We start from the raw sequence: 25,452 nt of genomic DNA, 5'->3' as shown, positions 1-25,452 counted from the left end.
GTTACAGACTCCGGGCCCCGGCCCTCATCTTCACAGGTTAAATCCCAGATGGCCCACTCAGCCATTCTTCCTTCTGAGGTCAATAAAATGCGTACCATGGCATTTGGTAACACCACATTATATAGCACACGATTGAACAACTGGGTTTTCTTTGGAACTTAGCAGTAGTGCTAAGGAGTGAACGTGTAGGTACACTTTGGAACTTTGTACAACAAGGAGCTTAGGGGGTAGATGAGCAGGTCGCCCCCCACTCAAATGATCAATAACATCAAAGGACCTGCTCAAAATAACCAGTGATAAACTTTCAACGGTGGCCCCTTCAAACTTCAAGTCATCCTAATAGTCATGACCAAATAGCGGCTATCTTTATACCGTCTGGATAAGGAGTCCTGGATCACCTAAATCTTTATAAAAATAGATCGTGTCTGTATATATTGTCTCCCCAACTTTCTCCCTACCAACAGTGTACAAGAAAGAAAAACATGCAAAAAGTGAAACATTAGTGAAAAAGGATGGCAGTGCCTCACGGGAGTAACACGATGGGAGTTTAGCAGACTGCTACCCGCCTGCTTCCTCGGGCTCTCATGATTAGCAACTGCCACCCTATAACAAAAATGGTGTGTAATGTGAAAAGAAATAAGAAAAGTGCTATGTGTGAACACTTGACACCGGTAAACTCATCCGGGCCAAGAATAATGTCAGCCCTAAAAGGAGTGACGGGGTCTAGTCAGAACCCGCGCCAATCCTTGTTAAAATAAGTGAAACGCCACTAGCTGTCTAACTTTTTATTGAATGCTGTGTGTTTGCTCACTTAAAAACCAACACTTTTCTTATTTCTTTTCACATTACACACTATTTTTGTTATAGGGTGGCAGTTGCTAATGATGAGAACCTGAGGAAGCAGGCGAGTACCTGTCTGCTAAACTCCCATGGTGTTACTCCCGTGAGGCACTGCCATCCTTTTTCACTAATTTTTCTTTTTTTGCATGTTTTTCTTTCTCGTAGACTGTTGGTAGGGAGAAAGTTGGGGAGACAATATATACAGACACTCTCTATTTTTATAAAGATTTAGATGATCCAGGACCCCTTATCCAGACGGTATAAAGATGGCCGCTATTTGGTCATGACTATTAGGAGGACTTTTGAAGTTTGAAGGGGCCACCGTTGAAAGTTTATCACTGGTTATTTTGAGCAGGTCCTTTGATGTTATTGACACGTTGGAACTTACCAGTAGTGCACAAGTCGGTGTGCTTTGATAGTACTGGGGGCGTATTACACATACCATGCACTTTCCCTGTTTCGGCCATGGTGCGCCATGCACAAACAGGGACAGTGCGCCATATTAAAAAGTGTGCACTGCCCCTGGCAGCAGCCCTCTAGAGGGGTTGAAGGGGTTCCCATGAATCCTTCCAGACACCCCTCTGCATGCGGGGCAGTCATTTGCTGCACCCACCTGCAAGGGGGTCTCTTGCCCCCCTTTAAAGTGCAGGCGGCCGCCACATGCACAGAGAAACACAGAGCAGCTTTTAAGCTGCTGCTCTGCTTTTCACCAAATTTGCGCTGCCCCCAGGGCAGGTGCGACTTTGCGGCTGCCTTGGAGTCAGTGCATTCATTGTATTAGGGTGCACTGTTCATGTTTGCAATAGGGGCTTATGTTTTTTCTATTAGAACTTTGACACATTGTATCAATCAATTTACATAGAGTTAAATACAGTGACGGCCGGCATAGACCTGAGTTGGTGAGGAGGAGGCGATGGAGTGTAAAAAAAGAAAAAGATACCTACCTCTTCGCCACTCTGTCCCATGTCATCTCTCCTCCGCGTCGCTGAACAGGAAACTGCCAGTCTACCCTAAGCCAATCACAACGCTGCAATACTGCATTTTGATTGGCTCCCCTAAGCCAATCACCGCGCTGCAATGAAGCGGTGTGATAAGTCTGAGCCCCGTAGTTCGGCGCTCAGATAGGGAATCGGGGCCTGGGCATGTTCTCCACCCAGGCTGTAATGCAGCATGGGTGAAGTGTTTGGCCGGCTCGAGGCAGCCATCCAAAAGGTCATGCGCACTTCAGTGTGCCCATCACTCCTCCCCTGCCCCTGCTCTGTGAGCAGGGCAGCCCCGCCCCACCCCGCCCCCAAGCTGCTGCAGCAGGAACAAATAAAGTGATAATAACATAAAGTTATCATCCTTTTAGTTTTTCTATCTAACACTGCTGCAAAGCAGTGAGTGGGGCAACACTCCTTCTCCTTAGCGGAGGAGCCGCCACTGGTTAAATAATTGATATGTAAACATCGAAGATGCTTCATTCTATTCCTTCATACTTGTTCCTTAATTCCCCTCTTCCTATACATTTAACTTCTTTTGTTTTCACTAGGTGATAGCACTCACAAATACTTCACTGCTCTCCCTCTAATCCCACATGGAACTGCTATGATGCACATGCAGCTTCAAGTCAGAGTTAAGACCCAGTGGATTTTCGGTGCCAAGTAGTAAGATCAATATTCACTTGTGTTTTCCCAAATCGAGCTCACGGTTCCCACCCCTGGGATGTACCTTAATGTGTTTGATTCCGTAGAATTTCAGTTTCTGCAAATCCTCATTATGTTAAACCCAGCAGTCTTTAGACGCTGGATAGCTACGGTTAGAAATTGGATCTCTGGTTGGCTAAGGCGTGCGCCAAAGCCAGGCAGAGACCACCACTCTAGTCAGGGCAAGGAAGTTACACGCCAAAGATAACCCCTGCTCACCCCCTTGGTAGCTTGGCACGAGCAGTCAGGCTTATCCCGGAGGCAATGTGTAAAGCGTTTGCGCACGCACACAGCAACAACACCCCAGGCCCACCACAAAAGGAACTCCACACAAGGTTATATATAAAAATAGCCTTTGTATTATAATAAACACATTAGATCATAATCACATAATATACACTGTGCCAACTGGCACTGGGCAGCATCTACAGAGGATTATATACACCTGACAGGGCCAATTGGGCCACTGTCAAAACGAGGGGATTATATACACCTAACAGGGCCAATTGGGCCACTGTCAAAACGATCACAAATCAATTGTAAATGTAGCACAAATAACAAATGTGGAGCACAACCATTAACTCCTGATAAAAGTCAGGAACACACTATGCAATCATAATCACATTAGGCCTAAATCACATTATGCAATAGGCATCACAGTATGAATACATTATGTATTTACCATCATAATCACAGTGCGCCCCAAGCAGGGGCACAACACCTGAAAACTGGCCCCAGACCAACTGGCCTCTCACAGGGGCTCAAATGCCCTTTGTCCAACAGTGTCAGGGCTGGCTGCGCATGCAGCAAAAGAAGAGTGCGTGAAACTGGCCTAAACGTGGCAGCTGCCCACTACTTGCTGGGCAGCTGGGAAGGGATGGGGGCGAAGGAGTGCGTCTCACTCCTACCCTCAATCCTGCCCCCCCCAAAGAACTGTGCGCCTACACGATGCAGCTGTAAACTCAAAAGGATGGGCACGAGCATACACGGTGCCCTCTGTAGCAGAGCTGCGCAACGTTGCAGCTGTCCTCTATCACGGGGGGCAGCTGGGGCAATTAGGCAAACAAACAAGCGGTGGCACTACAGTGCCTCTGGCGCCACAAATAATGCCCCACCAGCAATGGGCACTGGGCACATGGGAGTCCTACTCTGGGACTAAAACTCGCTATGCCCACACGAAGTCAGTACAGCAGGAGGGGGGGGCGGGCACCGGCAATGTGCCCCCACACCCCCTCTCACAACAAGAAACCAAGGAGCCATACTCACAGGGGTTGGGAGACTTCCTGGGGTTTCTGGCAGCACCCAAGCTGCACAACTGGAAGTCTCACTTACCGGGGCTTTGACGTGGTGGCTCCGGTCTTTCACGGGGCAGAAATGAAGTTCTGCGGCCCACTCTGCTTCTTTCTTGCACCGCCCGGTCCCTCTCTATGGGCACGGGCCTCCTCTGTGGAGCCCGCGAGGCTCCGGACGGTCTTGGCTGTGCGGGGCTCCTCTCACTCATATGGGAGCCTCAACTCGATGCGAGCAGCCGTTTTCTGCGTCCTGCTCCTCCTCGCGCCGGGCAGGGATTGGCTCCTTGGATGGTTCTGCCCCGGTCAGGCAACAGACGCCTGACTTCCTGGCTGGCGGGATTCCCTTCCGGGTCGCTGCTCACAGCGCGGCGGCCCTTCGGTAAGAGACAAATGCGGGGTGGGCACCCACTGAGAAGGATACTACAATGCAGGGTAGGCTCCCGCGGGGACAAAGAGAATCAAGATGAGCGGGGTGGGCACCCGCAGCGGTACCAAATGCGGGGTAGGCTCCCGCTTCGGTTTTGAGGCACCTTCTCCACAACGGCAACTATCCACAGGGAGAGGGAGAGCACTTCTCCCATTCAGCTCTCCCCTCTCATGCCTCCCGTACTCGGCACGACTTCCCCGCGATGAAGGGGGAGTCACAGCGCTTGTCCTGTGCCCAGCCTGTATCTACCTGAGGGACCCCCACAAGGTCCTGGCAGCACTCTTCTTCGTGACAGATGCAGGGTGGGCACCCGCTCGTCGAGCAAGCATGAACGCGGGGTGGGCACCCGCTAAAGTAACGGCAATTGCGGGGGAATCCCCACGTCGGGATTCCATCTGTAGACGAGGCAGCTCAGCGCTGCAGATGCAAAGTAGAAGCGCTCTCTAAGCGCTATGGCAAAGTCAGTCACCAGCCCTCTCCTTAAAAAGCGCTCCCAGGGATAAAAGTCAAAGGTCCAAGGTTAACAAAAAGGAGCGCTCTTCCCAGCCATTAAGAGCAAAGCGCTCTTTCAAATAAAGGCAAAGTTCAGGGGGCACAAGGCTGGGCTCAGGCAGGCCAGCACACAGGGCCCTCCAGCAGGGAGGCAGTCCTTTGTGGCGGTTCCTCCTGGAGCCCAGCAGCAGCAGCCCCAAGCGTCAGGACCAGCACAGCAGAACCCCATTCATGCAGTCACAGCCCCTTCTCTTATACCCAGATTTCCTTTGTCACAAAGGTGCAGAGCCAGGGGGAAACCAGATGCAACTGGTTTGGGGGAGCTTTGGAGCACTTTGTTGTGCTCAGCTCCTCTCTCCATTGTCAGGTGGGGGCTAGGTGCTCAGACGCACCACAGGGGGTGGAGCCAGCATTGTGTAGGGAAGGCACAGTCCTATTCAGGTCCCAGGTGCAACTCCTCCCTCCCATCTAGATGCAGATCTCTCTATTCACCACTGGGCTGACTCACCCTGGCTCCTGGAATTCCCCACACCATCCAGCACCTGTCAATCACAAGCCAGACATGCACTCCACATCAGGCAGGCAGACACACAGCACACAGAAATGCCAACTTCTAGAAGTGGCACTTCTCCACCAGTCACAATAAATCTGCGCACACCATTTCGCAGCATTTATTCTCACGAGTTCGCACATACTAAACTTGACCCTGCACTCCTCTCACACCAGGAATTACCATGGACACACATATCCCCCATTGATTCCTATGGGAGGGCAGGCCAGTCTCACTAAAGGTAACACAGAGCGCACACACTTTACACTGGGACACAGTGCTAAAGTGCCTAGAGGCCTAAAACCACTAACACTACATAGGGAAAAAGGCTAGGATAAATGCAAAAATGTTTAGGGGTGAACCTGCTAAAAGGGCCAGGTCCAACAGCTAATATCCTGGTTTTTCATTACTGTAATTGTTATGATATTTTTACTCACACTATTTTTTTTGTACTTCCAGCATCTTTTTTGGGGCAGTTTCATTTCAATACATAGACAACATACTCTGTTTCTTTTATGTATAGGACTTTATCCATCAGCACTATATTTTCATCTTCATCCGTTTTTTATTCTCATTCCTCACTTCATTCAGCTCTTGCCCAAGACATGTTGCCTTTTTATAACATTTGTGTTTGCTCCTTACTTTAATGAATCCTTCAACCATAATCCGTAAAATATGTCAATATTATTGTCTGATGCTAATTGTGGGCACAACGTGCTTGTATATCCACTGTGAATTGTTTGGTCTGCTTCAATTCAAATCTTTTTACACATTTCAATTTCAGTTGTTTTATCTCCTGGGGCATCCACATTCTGTCCCTCCTGCATCAAGGTTCCAAGTGTCATCAGGCCAGTGACGTCTGCACCTCTCTGTTCGCTTGCATCAAGGTTTCAAGTGTTATCAAGTCAGTGACGTCTCTTCCCCTCTGTCCCTTGTGCATCAAGGTTCCAAGTGTCATCCGGTCAGTGACGTCCACTCTTGACTGTCCCTCGTGCACCAAGGTTCCAAGTGTCATCAGGTCAGTGACGTCTGCTCCTCTCTGTCCATGTGCATCAAAGTTCCAAGTGTCATCGGGTCAGTGGCGTCAACTGCCCTCTCTGTCCCTTGTGCATCAAGGTTCCAAGTGTCATCAGGTCAGTGACGTCTGCTCCTCTCTGTCCATGTGCATCAAAGTTCCAAGTGTCATCGGGTCAGTGGCGTCAGCTGCCCTCTCTGTCCCTTGTGCATCAAGGTGCCAAGTGTCATCCGGTCAGTGACGTCTACTCTTGACTGTCCCTTGTGCACCAAGGTGCCAAGTGTCATCCGGTCAGTGACGTCCACTCTTGACTGTCACTCGTGCACCAAGGTTCCAAGTGTCATCAGGTCAGTGATGTCTGCTCCTCTCTGTCCACGTGCATCAAAGTTCCAAGTGTCATCGGGTAAGTGGCGTCAACTGCCCTCTCTGTCCCTCGTGCATCAAGGTGCCAAGTGTCATCCGGTCAGTGACGTCTACTCTTGACTGTCCCTGGTGCACCAAGGTTCCAAGTGTCATCAGGTCAGTGACGTCTTCTCCCCTCTGTCCCTTGTGCATCAAGGTTCCAAGTGTCATCAGGTCAGTGAAGTCTGCTCCTCTCTGTCCCGCCTGTATTAAAGTTCCAAGTGTCATCGGGTCAGTGGCGTCAACTCCCCTCTCTGTTCCTCGTGCATCAAGGTTCCAAGTTTCATCGGGTTGGTGATGTCTCCTCCCCTCTGTCCCTTGTGCATCAAGGTTCCAAGTGTTATCAGGTCAGTGACCTCTCTTCCTCTCTGTCCCTTGTGCATCAAGGTTCCAAGTGTCATCAGGTCAGTGACGTCTACTCCTCTGTGTCCCTTGTGCATCAAGGTGCCAAGTGTCATCAGGTCAGTGATGTCCACTCTTGACTGTCACTCGTGCACCAAGGTTCCAAGTGTCATCAGGTCAGTGATGTCTGCTCCTCTCTGTCCACGTGCATCAAAGTTCCAAGTGTCATCGGGTCAGTGGCGTCAACTGCCCTCTCTGTCCCTCGTGCATCAAGGTGCCAAGTGTCATCCGGTCAGTGACGTCTACTCTTGACTGTCCCTGGTGCACCAAGGTTCCAAGTGTCATCAGGTCAGTGACGTCTTCTCCCCTCTGTCCCTTGTGCATCAAGGTTCCAAGTGTCATCAGGTCAGTGAAGTCTGCTCCTCTCTGTCCCGCCTGTATTAAAGTTCCAAGTGTCATTGGGTCAGTGGCGTCAACTCCCCTCTCTGTTCCTCGTGCATCAAGGTTCCAAGTGTCATTGGGTCGGTGACAGCTTCTCCCCTCTGTCCCTTGTGCATCAAGGTTCCAAGTGTCATCAGGTCTGCGAAGTCTGCATCTCTCTGTCCCACCTGCATCAAAGTTCCAAGTGCCCTTGGGTCAGTGACTTCTACTCCCCTCTCTGTCCCTCGTGCATCAAGGTTCCAAGTTTTATTGGTCAGTGTTGTCCATTCCTCTCTGTCTCTCATGCATCAAGGTTCTAAGGGTGATTGAGTCAGTGATGTCTACTCCCCTCTGTCCCTCATGCATCAAGGTTCCAATTGCCATTGGGTTGGTGATGTCAATTCCTCTCTGTTCCTTGTGCATCAAGACTCAGTGTCGTCGAGTCAGTGATGTCTGCTCTTCTCTGTCCCTCATACATCGAGGTCCAAAGGTTCATAGGGTCAGTGATGTCTACTCCCCTCTGTCCCCCGTGCTTCAAGGTTCCAAGGGTCAAAAGATTAGTGATGTCTACTCTCCTCTGTCCCTCTTGCATCAAGTTTCCAAGTGTCATCATGTCAGTGACGTCTGCTCCTCCCTACCGCTCCTGCATCAAGGTTCCAAGCGTCATCAGGTGACAGTCAGTGATGTCTGCTCCTCTCTGTCCCTCCTGTATCAAGGATCCAAGTGTCATCGGGTCGGTGATATCTACTCCTCTTTGTCCTGCGTGCATCAAGGTTACAAGTGTCATCAGGTCAGTGATGTCTACTCCTCTGTGTCCCTCGTGCATCAAGGTGCCAAGTGTCATCGGACAAGTGATGTCTGCTCCTCTCTGTCCCTTGTGCATCAATGGTCCAAGTGCCATTGGGGCAGTGATGTTTGCTCCTTTCAGTACCTCATGCCTCAAGGTTCCAAGTTTCATAGGCCAATGATTTCTGCTCCTTTCTGTCCCTCGTACATCAGTGTTCCAAGTCTCATCAGGTCAGTGACATCTGCTCCTCTTTGTCCCTCGTGCATCAAGGTTCCTCGTGTCACTGGGTCAGTGACATCTACTCCTGTCCCATTCCAGGGCATCTGCTCACATGTGTTGGGGAACGCGGGGAGCCTGAATGCCACTGCGGTCCTGGAGTCAGCATTGCTTTTAACACATAAGGAGCTGCTAAACATGCAGCTTCCTGTGTCTAATAGCAATTTTGTTCCACTTCTAGCAAGAGCATTTTTTATGCTCTCTCTTTCTAGAAGTGGAGCACAGTTTGCTATGGCTGAGGGAAGCGGTAAAGATCCTGCCAAGCCATAGCAAACAGCAATGTCCTGGAGAAGGGCATCCCAGGAGATAGCAGGAGCTGGCCCTGGGAGGTGGCTGTCCCCAGAGCCATCTATGTCCCCTTTTCTTTTTTTTAAATGTTTTTTCTGGAACTCAGCTCAAGCTGAATCCCAAGGTGGCTGCCAACACTTACTGTTTTGAAGTGTTGGCAGCTAATCAGATCTCCGCAACTACTGAACAACACTTCCCTGGACCAACATCTACCTTCCTGCCAAATTTAGGGCCATATTCACAAGGCGCTATCGCTGAATTAACAGCACTTTATCGCAGCCAAAGTCATGATAAATTTAACTCCCCATTCACAAGCTTGTGCTAACAGCCCACAGCACCAGTTTGCCCGTGATAGCAGCTGCAAAAAACATCGCCACATAGGCCCCCCGCAACTATCGCTAATGAGATGAAGAGTGGGCGTTCCCGTGCCAAAAGCCGCGACCACACCACTCCTCAATATTCTCAACGACCAGACAGATCAGCGTTAAAAACACAAAACAGGCGATAAGGCGCGTTAGCACCAGGAAATCTACACCTGCTCTGACCTAGTGTTAAGTTGGACGGCAGCCAGCACCACAAAAGGGAGACCAGCCCAGGGCCACATCGGAAGTGCAACAGATGTCAAGGAGCTACCCATCATGCGACCTGGACACCCAAGAGAGCCAGAACACCCACCGACACCACCCCAGGACCCCACCCCACACCCGGAACACCACCCCAGCCCTCCAGACAACCACAGAGGCAGCACAGACAAAGACAGCGGACCCCAGGAAGCGTACCAGCCGCCCAGACCCAACATCTGACAATGTCACCGTCCACCACAGGCTGAAAGGGACAACCACCCCATGCACCCCGACCATCATCGCCCAACAGGCCTACGGCACCAACACAGTGGACAACCAACATCCCACCGCACACCAAGCTGCGGGCTTGGCTGCACCTGTTGGCCCCTGGCACCCCCCAACCAACACCCGGCATAGTCGGAAGAGTCTCACTGCCAGCCACATCTAAGTCCCTCACACCTGTCCTGGACATCACCATAACCCTGGTACCCCAGTCCCCATACGTCCAACATAATGTGCATGTCACGCTGGAGACCAAGAAAGGATCATACGCCATAGCAGGATGCACGCACGTGTTAGGGGCAATCCACAGCACACATGTCCCACCTGTTCTCCCTGGTGACACAGCACACAATCACCGCAACAGAAAGCACACGTCCCACCCGAATGTGCAGGCAACAACAGAACACCGTGGAACCTCTGACAATGTCGCCTTCAAATACACAGCCAGTGTGCATGATTCCTCCATCCTCCGACAGTCCATCAGCAACCAGCATCCCCAGGATGGCACAAAGGGAAATGCACAGCCGCTTGGCAAGTTCCAAATGAACACCCCACTCACCTCAACTCCACAACCATGCAAATCACAACTCTGGCAATGCACACGTCACAAAATGACAACCAACATGCACAACAACATGCCCACCCACCAGACACGACAGAACAACTCACAATGGTTACCTGGCCAAGCCGTGAACATGAGCCGTCAACAGCACGACACCTCAGCCACACAACAGCCAAATGTGGGGAGAGGTGGCAAACAGGCATGTGCGAAGGATGCAGTAGTACCATGATTAGGAAAGTACACAATGCCAAGAGTGGCGGAGATGTGCTGGACAGACCGCAGTAGGCAGCACACACCCATATCCATGGTGACATATACCTCTGGTGTATGGAGTGTAGTGGACAGTGGACGCAACCATGTCACCACAGCCAGTGGGGGACCTCAAGGAAATCTTGCCTGATACTCCCCCCCCCTAAGTGTGACCGGAGTGGGATGGCCCGGCGTACGCCACGCCAGCGTAGGGGTGTGAATAAGTAGCACGTAGCCCTGGGCATGGTCCTCTTCTAGAAAGCCCAACGTCACTGCCAGGGTGGCACCTCTCCCCCGCCACGAGGCCGACACCGTCCTCTAGAGTGGAGTTGCCTTCAAAGCTGTGCACCTGCCGGACCACGAACCCGTCAGGCCCGCCCCTGCCGGGCCAGGTCTCACTGATCACCTGCCAACACCGGCGGGTGTCAAGGTGGGCCCACCATTTTGTTATGTTATGTTATGTTATACGGGGTTTTGTTAAGCGCTCAGCTACTCAAGCAGAGTGTCCCGGCGCTGTCAGACCCGAAACCACAGAACTCTAACAGGGGGAGGGAGGCTTATTGGCTAAATAGCCAAGTTTTGAGCTCTTTTCTAAAGGACAGCAAGCTCTCACTCTTCCTTAAAGAAAGTGGGAGGGCATTCCAAGCCCGGGGCGCAAGGTACTTGAAGGAACGTCCACCAATACGGGCGTGCCTGATTGCTGGGACCGTGGTGAGAGATAGAGACGCCGAGCGCAAGGCTCTGGCTGGTCTATAGAGGATGAACCTCTTCCTGAGGTAGCGAGGGCCCATGCCTTGGAGGGTTTTAAAAGCAAGGGTGAGCGTTTTAAACTCGATGCGCCTCTGGATAGGAAGCCAGTGAAGGGTTTGCAGCAGGCCGGTCGCATGGGCGCGATGACCAAGACCAAAGATCGCCGGCTCAAGCTCCAGGCCCGAGTCCTGCGACCTTGGCAGCCTCCTAAGACCATCACGGCCTCCAAGACACGGGCACACTTGAGTCCTTTTTCGTTGATGTACTCTACTGCTACCTCAGGCCTACTCCTCAGCCCAGTAGGTCCAATGTGTGAAACTGTGTTCTGAGTCATGAATGGCAGTGACCCCAAATCCGGGCCACCTGCAACATCATCAGACTCCCTTCGATCAGTGAGGCATAGTTCCATATAGGCTCCTTGAGACACGTGGTGTCACTAACCCTGTTCAACGCCAGCCGGCGACACGTGGTGCCTCTAACCCTGTTCAATGCCAGCCGGCGACACGTGGTGCCACTAAACCTGTTCAATGCCAGCCGGCGACACGTGGTGGCACTGAACTGAACTACGCAGGCTGGTGCGGCCATCCAACCAATGCCGGCGACACTTGGTGAATGGGCCATGCTGACCGCTGCCTCAGGCCTACACCATGGTCAGGTAGGTCACACATTTGGGACTGAACAACGGTCATTCAAAAGGCAGAATACATGTTATCGCACGCACAGAGAGGCATAAGAGGATGACGTGTTGCAGTCCGGAGGGAACAAGATCATCATTATGGAGGTGTTCGAACACTACGGACAACTGCCCTGGTGTCACTGACTCTGTGCATCGCCAGCCAACGACACGTGGCTGTGGCTCACTGCTGACTGCTGCCTCCGGCCTACACTGCGGTCCGGTAGGTCACAGAGTCTTCATTTTGCAATGGCTGAGTTTGAAGCAGTTTTCATCTTCATGTAGCTGATACCTAATTGGTAGTGGCAACAAGGCTGTCGCATCCCACTCCTCCATTTGCTGCTTCCGGATAAAATCAAACCTTTCGGCATCATGCCCTGGAGGACACCTTCCACTGTCCCCGATACCCTCCGCAACATACACCTCGGACATTGATAGTGACCTGCTCAGGTTGCATGGCCCATCTGACTGCACCGGAAGTCACCGTCCCGTGGCTGGGTGCTTGTGCCGGCCGCTGTGCATCTGGGGCCACTAACTCTGTGCTAGTCAGGTCCGGGACCCCTACTTCTGAGATATTGGATGGCCCCTGAAGCATTTGCCTTGGGGTCATCAACACCATTTCTCTGTGGCCCTGCGCTGTATGCCGCCTCCAGGCTCAACAGCGTCCCACCAGGGCTCACACACCAAATCGAGTCCTGACCGGCCCAGATGTGGCATCACCGTAGGAGGCACATGCCACCACCGCAAGGACCACCTCCAACAGCCATCTGCCAGAGTCGAAACTGTGGTCCTGACAGACTTGCGGAGTTGCTCAGACCAGTCGTGGATGCCATCATTGGCCTGATACCCTGCTCAGCACTCCAGGGGCCAGTGACTCAGTGCACCGCAAGCCATTGTCCGTTACTGATTGAGTTATGAGCTGTGGAGAGGTTGCGCAGCTATGTCACCTCAAACAGTGTGGGGGCCCTGAGACATTGATGGTGAAGATGATGCAGGTATGACACACCCCACTGCATCTGCATCAGGTGTCTGTCAGAGGGACACGATCTGAGGCTTTTTCTTCACATGGGGCGCTTATCTCTAGTGTCCCATCCCCAGTGCACTGCAACTCACGGACACTTCTGTTTGCATGTTGACTGTCCACTGGACTTTCCATGGCTTCCTCCATGTTGCTCAGCAGTTGACTCTTTATGCATGTGTTTTCTGTTTCAGGTGTCTAATGTTCAAGTGGTTGCCAGCACCAGGCATTCCATGCAGAATGGCTTACACCCACCCCACCCCACACACATCCAGCACAGGCATCACTGTACATGTGGCCCTGCCAATAAAGGGGCCGGGCGTATGTGCCCGTAGCCAGTTCAACATGGTATCTGCATGTGTCCCTGGGGTCTTGTTGTATGCATGAGGGCCCTGGGCTCGACGCCATTACATTTTGCTGTGTACATCGGATGCAGACGTGTCACCGCAGGCAGCGGGTTGGAGCTTGGACATGTAGCTTTGTCGTCACCCACTCAATTCATAAGGGGAGTGACCAGGGCCATCATACGCAGAGCCAAAATAGGTGTGTGACTCGAATTTGAGCGCCCCTGCCCATGGTTCTGTACTGAGAATATGCAACTGCATGTGTCTCTATGGCAGTGTGGGACTCCTTAGTGGGTGTTGGTGGCCCCTGAAGGGTGATGGACACCTACGTATGTGTCCTGGTTCGCATTCCATGGGTTCGGCCCCCGCCCACACCTGTTGGGCCACCTCCTTTTGGCGTGCAGGAACATGGCATTGGGGTGCGATGTGTGGGTGGGTGAAGTGTTGTGAGACAGCTGTGCTTGCGGGTGCTTCCTGCTGTGTGGTCTGTTGCAGGCTGGGTGTTCTCCTCTGAGTAGCTTGGCTGTCCGGGTAATGGTGGGGCGTTGCGTGGGATATCCATGTGCTGTTGTAGGGCGTTGGTGTCGACGGTGTGGTGGTCCTCTCCAGCATCACTGATGTGTTGTAGTCTGTGCTCTGCTGAAGGTGCTATGTGCCCCTCTGGAATGTGAAGGGGAGGTGCGTATTGACTCTGCGTTGACATATATGTTGGCGCGTGATGCAGGTTTGCATGCAGACTGTATGGTAATGTACATTGTGACTGTTTGGGGGGTGCTGGATTCTTCTGTGGGACAGTGTCCATTTGGTCTACATGACGGATGTGATGTCGTAAGCGAACATTTCAATTTCACAGTTTCCGGCTCAGTCAGATGTAGTAGGCATGTTTCTGTGCATGTACGGAGCCAGTTGTGTCCTCTATTCTGCATTGTCGGCTATGCGCGTTGTTCCTCGTTGTCGTCAATGTGGGTGTGCTGTTTGTGCTATGTGTGTGTGCTGCAGTGTGCCAAGGGGATCGGGCACATGGACCTGGGTGATTGTGGGTGTGCAGTGTGCTACACCTCATTCTGCCTGTATGCCATTCCCCCCCCCCCGTCCCCCGTCCCCCCAGTCCCTGTTCGTTGCACTCCCTGTTGATGTTGTGTCAGGTCCTCTCGAGCTGTGTCCGTTCTCCCTACTCCTTGCACCGTCTCCACACTGATGACTGTGGCCTGGGTTTTCTTCAGCTCATCCGGCGGCACTGGACTCCCACCTCCTGTCGCTGTTGCTCCCTTTCTGTTGGCAGCAGGTTTGTGCCAGGTTTAGGTAGTCACGTCATGCCGGCGCCTATTGGCCTCCGGGATTGGCCTCCTGGGCACTCTGACTGCAATCCAGGTGGTGTGGTAGTGGGTCAGTTGCTGGTAGTGTTCTGTCACCTCCGTGGCGCTGGTCTATTTTTCCTGCGGCCTGCACCCCATCTTCCTCTCTCTCTTCTCCTTGGCCTTCCCAGACCCCGTTGTTCCTTGCTGGAAGTCTGTGGGGGTTGTGGAGTTCGGATTGGCCTCTGCGCTGTGTCAGGGTGCATCCATGTTGCTACGCACTTTGGATTGTTTTTGGTGTATTTTTTCTGTGGTTTTTATAGGGCATAGTACCGCCAGATACGTGGGATTTGCAGGCCTGTGGCTGGTTTTCGCTACTTTTGGTTCCGTGATTGGCCTCATCGCATGTTTTTTTGTGTTCGCGTATCGTATTTATGCTGCGTGGTGTTGATTTTGACGCGGATATTTGGCACGTTATCTGGTGACTATCGCATGCTACCGCCTTGTTGTGAATTCCACGTTGGCACTGGGTTATTTTCCGGCGATAGTCTGCGATATTGAAGGTTGCGTTACGTTACTCTTGCGGTAGTTATCACACGTTCTTGTGAATATCCCATTAAGTGTATATCCATTAAGCAGTTTGGAATGTAGCCATGTCTAAAGTTCCAACAGAAATTAACACGGGGAAAAGATGTTTTGGGATCCCACCTTTTTCTCGACTCCCCCACATAATGGATTACCACAAACCTTTTAAGACAGGAGTTGAATTGAGCATCATACTAGTTTTGAACATTTCATGAGGATTCATCAAATGACGCCAAAGTTATTGGCAAATGAAAAAAAGCTCTTCCTAAGGAAACTATATCCTAACTATAACTACTGGCGACCGTCAGTAGGTAATATATATATATATTACCAACTGACGGTCGCCAGTAGTTAGTTATAGTTAGGACCTTGATTCTATAAGAAAAGCGTTTTTTTATTTTTCCAATATCTTTGGTGTCGTTTGATGACTCTTCACAAATTTTTCAAAACTAATGGGGCAGTCAGGTCAGCTGCTGTGTTGAAAGTTTCGGGTGATCCATCAAGCAAGGGCCAAGAAAAAGAGGTAGTCCCAAAACGCATTTTCTCCAGTCACAAGAAAAAAGGTTCAAAAACAAGAAAAGGGGGCAGGGTAGAAACACCCTGGCCCGCCAGGCTTGTTCAGGGGGTCCCACTGGGTCCTCCACGGCCTAAAAAAGCATTTTTTATAAACCTTTTTGGTGGGATTTGAGGGTGATCTGCAAATCCGGCTAAAACATTTTTTCAAAACAAAGCGCGGACTCCCGCACTTCATTTTCTTTAGGCCCCAGGGTGGGCCAGGTCCCGGGGGCTACTGATTTATTAACGCAGGGGCTGTGCTGGCCCCCCGCAGCCCTGGGGACTGTCACCTCCCCGGGGCTGATTTTTGGGAATGCGGGGGGGGGGGGGGGCACACAGCCCCGGTTACTCCCACCTCCCCGGGGCTATGTGTACGAAACAATATTTGGGGGGCTCCGACCTGCGCTATCCCTTGTCACATACAGATGTAACTCACACCTAGGCCCTGCCATTGTCCGGTAAATCCCAAAGGCTGTACCTGCTCCCCATTTGTACCTTGGACCGAAGAGTGGACCACAAGGCTAGTTGGCTAACCTCCTGTTAAGCTTCAGGAACACAAAAGTTGCAAGAAGCCCAAGTCCAGCTGACCTGTTCCAACTGGATTTGCCCTACACCTTGCTGGTGGCTTCCTGGAAATTAAGTCCCAACACCCCAGTGGAGCCCAAAAGGTCTTGGACCCTGGGCTGGTTTTAGATTGCAGTCTTTAACCCTCCAAAATGGAATGACTGGAACGTAATTTTGTTCTACTTTTCTCAAAAAGACCTGGAGTCGATCACCGCTGAGCTGCAGCCGCCGGCTTTTTACTGCCAGTGGGATTCAACTCGCCTGCTCGCCCCGCTGAAAGAATTCTGAATTCCAGAAACATTTCGACAGTCAAACGTAGTGGACTTCACTGTTACCAATACCCAGCAGGACCCCGACGACAACACCACCTTCCTGGGCACGGACTTCAGAACTCGCCCGGTCTGAGTTTTTCCTCCTTTGACGTCAAGAGTATGCCTGGGCGTAGTTCGCGAAGTAGCACTTCGCGAAGCTACGCAAAGTGAAGTTCGCACTACGCGAGCTACGCGTAGCACTTCGCGAACTGCGTAGTACCTTGTTCGCACTGTGCCAGATGTCGTTTTCAATGATTGCACAGTGCGGACAAGCAACCGGCACTGTGCAATCATTGAAAATGGCATCTTGCACAGTGCGAGCTGTAGTTTTCTGCTGCTCGAGTAGATTTTTACTCGAGCTGCAGCTTTCTCAACGCGAACTGGTAGTTTCTCATCGCGAGCGGTCGCGAGCATACGCGACCACTCGCAATGAGAAACCTGACCTCCTCGCATTGGGAATCTCGCCGATCGCCAACTTGAAGTTGCTGATCACGAACAAGGAAAAAGTCTCGCCGGGATGTCATTTTGCTTGCTCGCGGTCGCCAACTTGACGTTGAGGACCGCGAGCAAGCAAAAAATGACCGCTACACTACGCAACGCTACGCTACACGTGTTTGCAGTGTGCTACGTGCAATTCGCGTAGTGCGAAGTAGTGCGAACTTCGCAAACTACGCGAGCGTAGCGTAGTGCTTTGCCTAGGCTTAGTCAAGAGCATCAGACTTCGTACCGGAGTTCCCACCGAGGACGCACGCTTCAGCTGATCGTCGTCGATGTGCCCCTCTTTGGATTCAGCCAGCAGCCTGACCCGCCGCCAACATCGTTGATGAGAACTTTTCTCCAGAAAAACGACTAAGTCAGAAGGTAAACTCTCCCGGGATGAAACTAGTCCCTGTATCTCACTTGATTTTTTTGTTTTGGTGTCTATTTGTTCATTCAAATTTACTTATTTTTATAAATTGGGATTTTTGTTGTGTTGTGTTTTCTACTTTTTAACTGTTTTGATACTGATGCATGCTTTGCCCGTCTCCTAAATCAAGCCTGTCTGCAGCTATCCAGGATTGAGCTCAGGTTTAAATTACGGAGACCAAACTGGGCCTGGTAAGGATTACCGCCATTATTACTTGACGAGGAAAGCCATCCACGTCAACTAAGAATCCACTTTCCTGCAATAAACATAAACATGTGTTCTCCAGAAATGCCCTCAGCTTCATTCAGGCCGCCCTGCCTTCCACCCCAGGCTTGCGGCATCACTCCGTTTTCAAGAGCGCCCCCACCTTCAGGCGCCTGGGTGTCCTCACCTGAGACACCAAGGGGAGAGTCTCACTTCTTGTCCTTCTGCAATGTTCTTTCGTACTGAAAGGGGCACACAACAGGCAGCGCTCTGTTGCCCTCTGGTGCCTGCTTTCCACTTTTACAAAACGTTCTTAATGACTAAACACGTATTTACTGTGTAGACAAAGGAACAGTTAGGAGAGAGTGATTGCGTGCTTTAAGGGACCTGTCGTCCCTTCTGTAATTCAAACTATGGCGCGTGGGTTCGTATTTCTTTCTGGCCCCGCGGACGCGCTGCAGCAGCCTCTATGACTCGCGGTGTTTGCAGGGCGCATGCTCCATTGGCTGAACCCCACTTCCTGGACACCTCCTTGAGGATGCTGGCTGTGGCTGGGGTGACCGGACATCCCGGATTTCCCCGAACAGTCCCGGCTTTCAGAGGAAGGTCCCGGCGCTACATACCTGTCCCAGTGTTTGGGGGCAAAGGTCAAGTCATCCTGCAAAGCAGAAGTGAAATGTATGTTTTCATTCCCACAGCCTCTTAAGTCTTGAAAAATAAAAATGATTTGTCAGTTTATTTCAGGCCGTCGGCTGGGTCCGTAGCGTGGGCCCCCCCTCCATGTACTTTGCAGGGGAGGGCCCTCATGTTTCATTTTTTTATTGGCGTTATCCCTACTCCTAGGTCTGACTTGTCCCGGTCTGTGCTTCTCAAACTCTGCTCACCGAAGCATTAGCCCGCAGCGGGATCCTCTTACCTCATTTGAGATGCTTGTCTTTTGAGGTGTCCTCCCCCCACCCCTCACCCTCTCCCTATTCACGGATGCTTGATGGCGGGCTCTGAAGGTGCAGTCAGATGTGGTCAGAAAATAAAGCAAATGTCCACCCCCCTGGTCGTGAGGTCAGTGGTGCAGGACGGCTGCCTTCAGGACAGACAACACAACATGAAGGCCTGTGTGACCCGCCAGGGAGACCTAGTCCACCAGGCTAGGCGCTGGTGGCGCTTCGGACGAGCCCTCGGTGGTCGAACATGTTCTTGCGCGCAGGAGTACACAGAGCCGCAGCAGCCGGACTAGGCCCTGCGGGGGGTTTGCCTCTAGAGTGATCCTTCAGGTAAGGTGTGGCAGGAAGGACCAGCCCTAAATCGGAGTGACCGGCACAGCACACTGAGCGGACAGAGAATTTGCGGTTTGTTGTGGGGGCGGCGGGTCCTTGCGTTGTGCCAGCAAGAGGTGTGAGGAAGATGGGAGGAGGGCAGGGGGTTGATGGGGTGTTAACAATTATGCTGAGGTACATTAGGGGCTGATTACAAAGGGGCAGATTTATGAGCCCCTTGCGCCTCATTTACGCCGCTGTTGCGTCCTGTGCCATGCTGCTGGGTATTTACAACGTGACGCATCTGGGAGATGCGTCACGTTGTAAAGCCCTGCGCCAGCAGTAGGCGTACCTGTGCAGGGGGAGCGTTCCGTCGCAGGAACTCCTCCTAAAAGTGGCTGAGTGAAATCTACAAGATTTCACTCAGTCACTTTTAAACCCATGCTGCGTCAAAACCCTGCGCCTGCTTGAAGCAGGCGTAAGGATTGACGCAGCATTGTAATGATAGGGCACCCCCGAGCCTTGCTGGAGCTGCATCGCGCTTGCGACGCAACTCCAGCAATGCGCCGCCCTTCCGCCATCAGATGCGTCACGCATCTGTTTATCCTTGCGCCACGATGCGCTGCATTGTAAATGCGGCACATCTATTGTGGCGCAAGGGTAAACTTTCGTGACGCATCTTTCCTGGCGCATCCCTTCTGATTTGCAGGGATGCGCCAGGGAACATAAATCTGCCCCTCAATATTTAACAGAAAGAGGCTGAGCAGGCGCGCGGGGTTTCTTTAAGGTCTCCAACGATTCGGGTATAAAAGGGTGTTTTTCGGGGGAAGAGCGTGGCGGGGGGGCAGGCTGGAATGCAACGTTGCTACTGGTTACATTTTTTAATTATTTTTCGGTGGCAATGATTTTGAATGGTGCATTCGCAACATGAACGCTTTGCTATTTAAAAAAAAAATATATATTTTGTAGTTTTTATTCGTTATGATTAGATCTGCGTAGCTGCTCGGTGGGGATGGCTTTTTTTTAACAGACTACATATGAAATAGCTTTTCACCGATTTTTCTCACATTTTCATTGGTCCCTTGCAGGCATTCTGTGTTTTTTAATATGAAGTATACATTATGAATATTGTTGCTTTAACATTTTTGTTCCACGTTATTACATTTCTAACATTTGATTTCAGATTTTTTTGTAACCCAAATCCACACGAACAACTCTAGTGTCTTCACCGATGCCATGCCCTCACCCTACCGCCCCCATGTCCCACGTTTCATCTAAACTCTGTCTGAACGTTTGTGCCAGGCTGACTGGCACCGTCTGCTCCATGCCAGGCTTATAGCCACACTTTGGCGCTTGCCAAGCAGACAAACATACTACAGTCCATGCCATGTTAATAGGCACACTCTAGTTGATGCCAGGCTGACAGCCGCACTCTGGTTCATGCCAGGCTGATGGGAACTCTCAGTTCATGCCAGGCTGATGGTTGCACTCCGGTCTCTGCCCGCCTGAAGGGCACACTCTGGTTCCTGCCCGGCTGATGGGCACACATTGGTCCATGCCAGTCTGACAGTCATTCTCTTGGCCTTTCCAGACTTACAAGCACACCCTGTTCCTTTCCAGGATGACGGGCACACTCTGGTCCATGCCAGGCTGAAAGGCACACTTCAATCCATGCCAGGCTGACGGGCCCCTCCAGTTCATGCCAGGTTGACAGGCACACTATAGTCCATGCCAAGCAGATGGAAACACTCCGTCCATGCCAGGCTGACTGGCACACTCTGGGCAAAACCAGATTTACAGATACCCTCCTGTCCATGCCAGCCTGACTGCCATTCTTTTCACCATTCCAGACTTACGAGCACAGTCTGGTCCTTGACAGGATAATGGCATATGCAGTCCATGCCAGGCTGATGGGCACACTCAGGTCCATGCCAGATTTACCAGCATACCAAAGTTCATGCCAGCCTGACAGGCACAGTCTGTTAATGCTCGGCTTATGGGCACATCCCACTATATACCTGGTTAACTGGGACACTCTGCTCCATGCCAGGCAGACAGTCACACTGTGGTCCATGGCAGGATGAAGGGATATCCCTGTCCATTCCAGACTTACGAGGACACCCTGGTCCTTGCCAGAATGATGGGCACACGCAGTCCATGCTGATGAGCATGCTCCAATCCATGCCAGGCTCATGGTCACACCTTGGTCCATGCCAGGCTGATGGTACAGTCCAGTCCATGCCAGACTTATGAACAGACCCTGGTCCTTACCAGGATGATGGGCACACGCAGTCCATGCCAGGGTGAAAGGAAGACTGCAATTCATGCCATGCTGATTAGCATGCTCCAATCCATGCCAAGCTGATGGTCGCACTCTGTTCCATGCCAGGTTGATGGGGCAGTCTGGTCCATGCCAGGAGTATTAGCACACTCCACTCCATGCAAGGCTGATGGGCACACTCAGGGCCATGCCAGATGGACGAGCATACCCTAGTTCATGCCAGACTGACAGACACACCTCACTCATGCTAGGTAGACGGGCACACTCCACTATATACCTGGCTGACAGACACCCTGTGGCCTACGCCAGACTTATGAGCACGGGAGGATGGTGACCTTCTTGTCCAGGCCAGCCTGGTGTCACACCCTGGTCAATGCCATGATTATGGACATATTCCTGTCCCAACTAGGCTTAAAGGCGCACTCCAGTCCATGCCAGGCTGACAGACACAATCCAGTCAATGCCAGGCTGATGAGCAAACTCTGTTCTCTGCCTGCTTACAGGAACATGTTGGCCCAAGCCACGCTGACAGGGACACTCAGGTCCATACCATGCTGATGGGCACACTTCAGGCCATGCCAGGCTGATGGGCACACTCCAGTCCATGCCAGGCTGACAGGCTCACTCCGGTCTCTGATCTGCTGGCATATGCTCGTCCATGCTAGGTTGATGAGCACCCTCCGGTCACTGCCAGGCTTACCCTCACTCTTCAGCCAATGCCAGCCTGATGTGCACACTCAAGATTGCAGTCTACGGCAGCGAGGATACATCAGAAACAGTCCAAGATCCGCCAATGTTCCCACCCCCCTCAAACCCACACAATTCATTCCCGGATCCAATTAAGCGACCGCACAGTCGTTAATAATTCAGGGAGTCATTATTTAGCAATTTGAATCCTGGCAAGGTGGTGATTAGAAAATCAAAAATCAATAGCCTCCAGCGAGGCCCATTTGCCATCTTGGACCGCTGCTGATCAATAGTCCCAAGGAGCCGAGGAGATTGATGACCACCAATAGATGGCCTCTAGAGACCCAATCATAACCGGACATGGTGGTTGGAACAAGTAGTGAGGGAGAGTCAGAAGAAGCGAGTGGTCACCGTGGTGTTCACCAGCTAACCACAGGAGGCCCAAGGGGCACTGCTGTTATGCCAAAAACAAACCACACATCTCTTAGGCACCCTCCTAAAGCTCTAAACCTTTGGAGGTTTGTCTGCCGATGCCCCTCATCAATGCACCAGGAATATCTTAGAACTACTTGACAAGAATCAGGTGTCTTCTCAGTACCCGCTCCTTCCCTCTCCTTGACGGACACTGATCCCAGGTATGACACAGGAGCAGATTGCGTCTTCCTCAGGTGCTGATTGCGTCTGCCTCAGGAGCTGATTGCATCTGCCTCAGGAGCTGATGGAGGCTGGTTATCTCACCTGGGTGTTGTGTGGTCCATGGTCCGTCTTCAACCACATCCAGACTTGTAGATGCTCCATCAGTATCATCTGCCCTCTTGCTCAATGCCCTAATGTTGTTCAGCTTAGATCTGTCCCTACATGAGCTGGAGGTACTGGTATGGTCGTTGCTATCTTAAGTACTTGCCCAATAAACTCGGTACAATAAAGAACCTTCTCCTGCACGATAATGCAGCACACTTCCTCCATGCGACCGGCGTCTGTACTTGCTTACACAATTCTATGGATGCATGCACCACTACATCTCAGGTAAGGGTTATAGAGATGCAGAGGGTAACCCTACACAACAGAAACCGTCTAGTGATCTCGTCAGCGATGAGACACATATGTGTGCACCACCACTAGCTCGCAGTTGCTGGTAGAGATGGCCACAACCTCAACATAAGTATATGTGTAGGTTTGGAGCCCTTCCTCTACTATGACGTTCCCCATTTAATATTATGGGAAAAGGACACCACAGACACTCGAAGGAGTGACTCGAAAGATGCTCCGATCAAAGGAGCTCAAAATGGTGATGCAAAGATAGCGAATGAGATGAGGTTGTCGGTCCCAGTGGCTTCTGAGCCTTGTTAAACTACTTCTCCACCACTACCTCCTGGCTCAGTAAATCCCTAATGTGCATCCTACATGCATTACTCACGGTATAAAAGGATAACTTGATCAATTCCATAGTCACACCAGGATCTATACCAGTCTTGCTGCTACACACCCAACTCTCTGCTCCTGTTGGGTATCATAAATCTCAGCCAAATTATTAATTTGCAGCTTCCATAAAAGTGATAAAAGACGCACAAGGATACATCACGCATGTGTCTCTTGAGTTCTCGCCAGGGTTTTGGATTTCTTTCGACTATTGCAGGTGAGTCTCTGCCACGTATGATCCTTCTGAAGCTTCACCAGTCATGAACGACATACAGCCCAGGCTGATTTGGGAATAGGGCTTTTCCCTCTCCACGTGGCTGTCAGGATGCAAGCCTAGAGGCGCCTCTTATAGCTTTGGCCGGTTCATGTGCACGGAAGGAGGGAAGCAGTACCTTGAGCTCTCTAGCGATGCTAAGGCTTGCTTTCAGTCCACAGCGTGGCCTCTGATTGGACTCTCATGTGTCTGGAGAGACGGTGGCCATATTGGATCTTCAGCTATAACTTCCCTTGTGGTGCTTGATGTCCTTGCTAGGCAGTCTACTAAGGTTTGGCACATTCCTGCTGTCTCCTGGTGTTGGTGCACTGTGTGCTGCCTAGCCCCAATGCTGGAATCCTTCACAATCGTGCAAGGATACCTGCATTACAGGCAGGATTGTTTTTGTAAAGAAAGGGAAAAATAATCTTTAAAGGCATGTTCCTCTTTCATGTATGCTGCACAAAGCTGCTCCTGCCCGGTGGGTGAATAAAACATTTCCCTGCCTGTGCCCTCGGGCAGGGAAATGCATTGAATTGCTACCACCCCGCAGATGTAAAAGAAAACTGCATCCATGGGGTCGGAGCAATGCTGGCTGCAGCTGCACCCGCCAGGGATTCAAGCAGGGGAGACAGTGGTGCCGCAGGGCCTAGGGGCTCCCTCGTGGCTACTAAAAAGAATAATGATCTGGGATGTCCTGGATGGGTTCCTGGGTAATCCGTAAAAAAAAAAAAAATACAGCTCATGGGTACCCCCGTAGCGCTGGTTGCACGGAGCCGGCTGGGCCACGGGGGCACTGGGGCTCCGCCCACAGCCCCCTATAGAAAAAATCTGTGGGTGCCCCGGGTAAGACGGTACCCAGAAAAAATAATTAAAAAGTGAATAATAAATGAGCGGCACCAGCCACTAATTATTATTCATTTCTCCTGCAAGGAGCACCCTTTAATGCCCTGAGAGGGCAATTTACATATATATTGATGTTGGTGATATCCCTGGAAGGATCTGGGACATCATCATTTTTAGGTCGAGGACCGCCGGTCTGCCGAAGGCAGAACCGGAAGTCGGAGATTTAATGACTTGGTGAAGAGGGGCTTGAACCTGCCCCTCTTCTCCCCTGTTCTCCATTGGCTGGCCTCTTGAATGCTGGCCAGCCATTAGAGAAGAGGTCCCGTCACTCCGATCAGGCCCCGTCCTTTTCGGATCGGGGGGCGTGTTTTTTGCAGAAAGTCTAATTATCTCCTCCAGCCAATGGCAAGAGGAGATAAAAGCAAAACACGCCCCCAAATCCGAAAACGACACTGCGTTTCTCCGAGGCATTTCTGCTCTGCCTCGGAGAAAGGCGGCGGTTTGGCAAAACTCTTGTGCCATGTTCGCTCTACACCATATCACAAATAAAGTTCAGTGATATTTGTGCCATATGCCAGACCTACGATTGCGCTTCCAAACCATACAGCATCACCCCGCCCCACTCCTCACCATGGCTACGGCTCCGGTCCGTTTTCGGTGTTTGTCTGGGCCCCTCGCGCTGTGTTGTTGTCACGCGCCCTTACACTCGGGCCCGGGCAGTGAAAGAAACAGGCTCGATAGGACTTGAACAGAGCGTGGACTTGAAAGATTCGAGAGACTGAAACTGAACGTGACCCGAACGAATAAGCTGCGAAATAGCAGCCATCTTGGAAAGAACAAAATCATTTACTTCCTTGTGATTGAGGTATCACTATCTGCTGTCAAGTGCTGTTTACCTAATAATTATAAATCTTTAAATTATTTGTGAACATCTATAGAAGATAGAGACAGCAAGCAAGTTACATAACAACGTGTTTAAAATATCATTAATTATTTTTGCAAACACAACTGACGCAGTTTAGAAATTAACGCAAC

The 25,452-nt window shown here is 51.3% G+C and overlaps 1 protein-coding gene across 1 annotated transcript in view; it reads right to left on the bottom strand.

The window, feature by feature from the left end:
• The window catches only part of LOC146863455 (dedicator of cytokinesis protein 2-like), a 2,657,619-nt gene that overhangs the window by 2,173,181 nt on the left and 458,986 nt on the right, over positions 1–25,452 (bottom strand). The gene's annotated exons all lie outside the window — the stretch shown is intronic.

This window comes from Triturus cristatus, chromosome 2_2 (assembly GCF_964204655.1).
Source record: "Triturus cristatus chromosome 2_2, aTriCri1.1, whole genome shotgun sequence".
Lineage (NCBI taxonomy): Eukaryota > Metazoa > Chordata > Amphibia > Caudata > Salamandridae > Triturus > Triturus cristatus.
The sequence above is the reverse complement of the archived record's forward strand: the minus strand, read 5'-3'. Positions and strand labels throughout refer to the sequence as shown.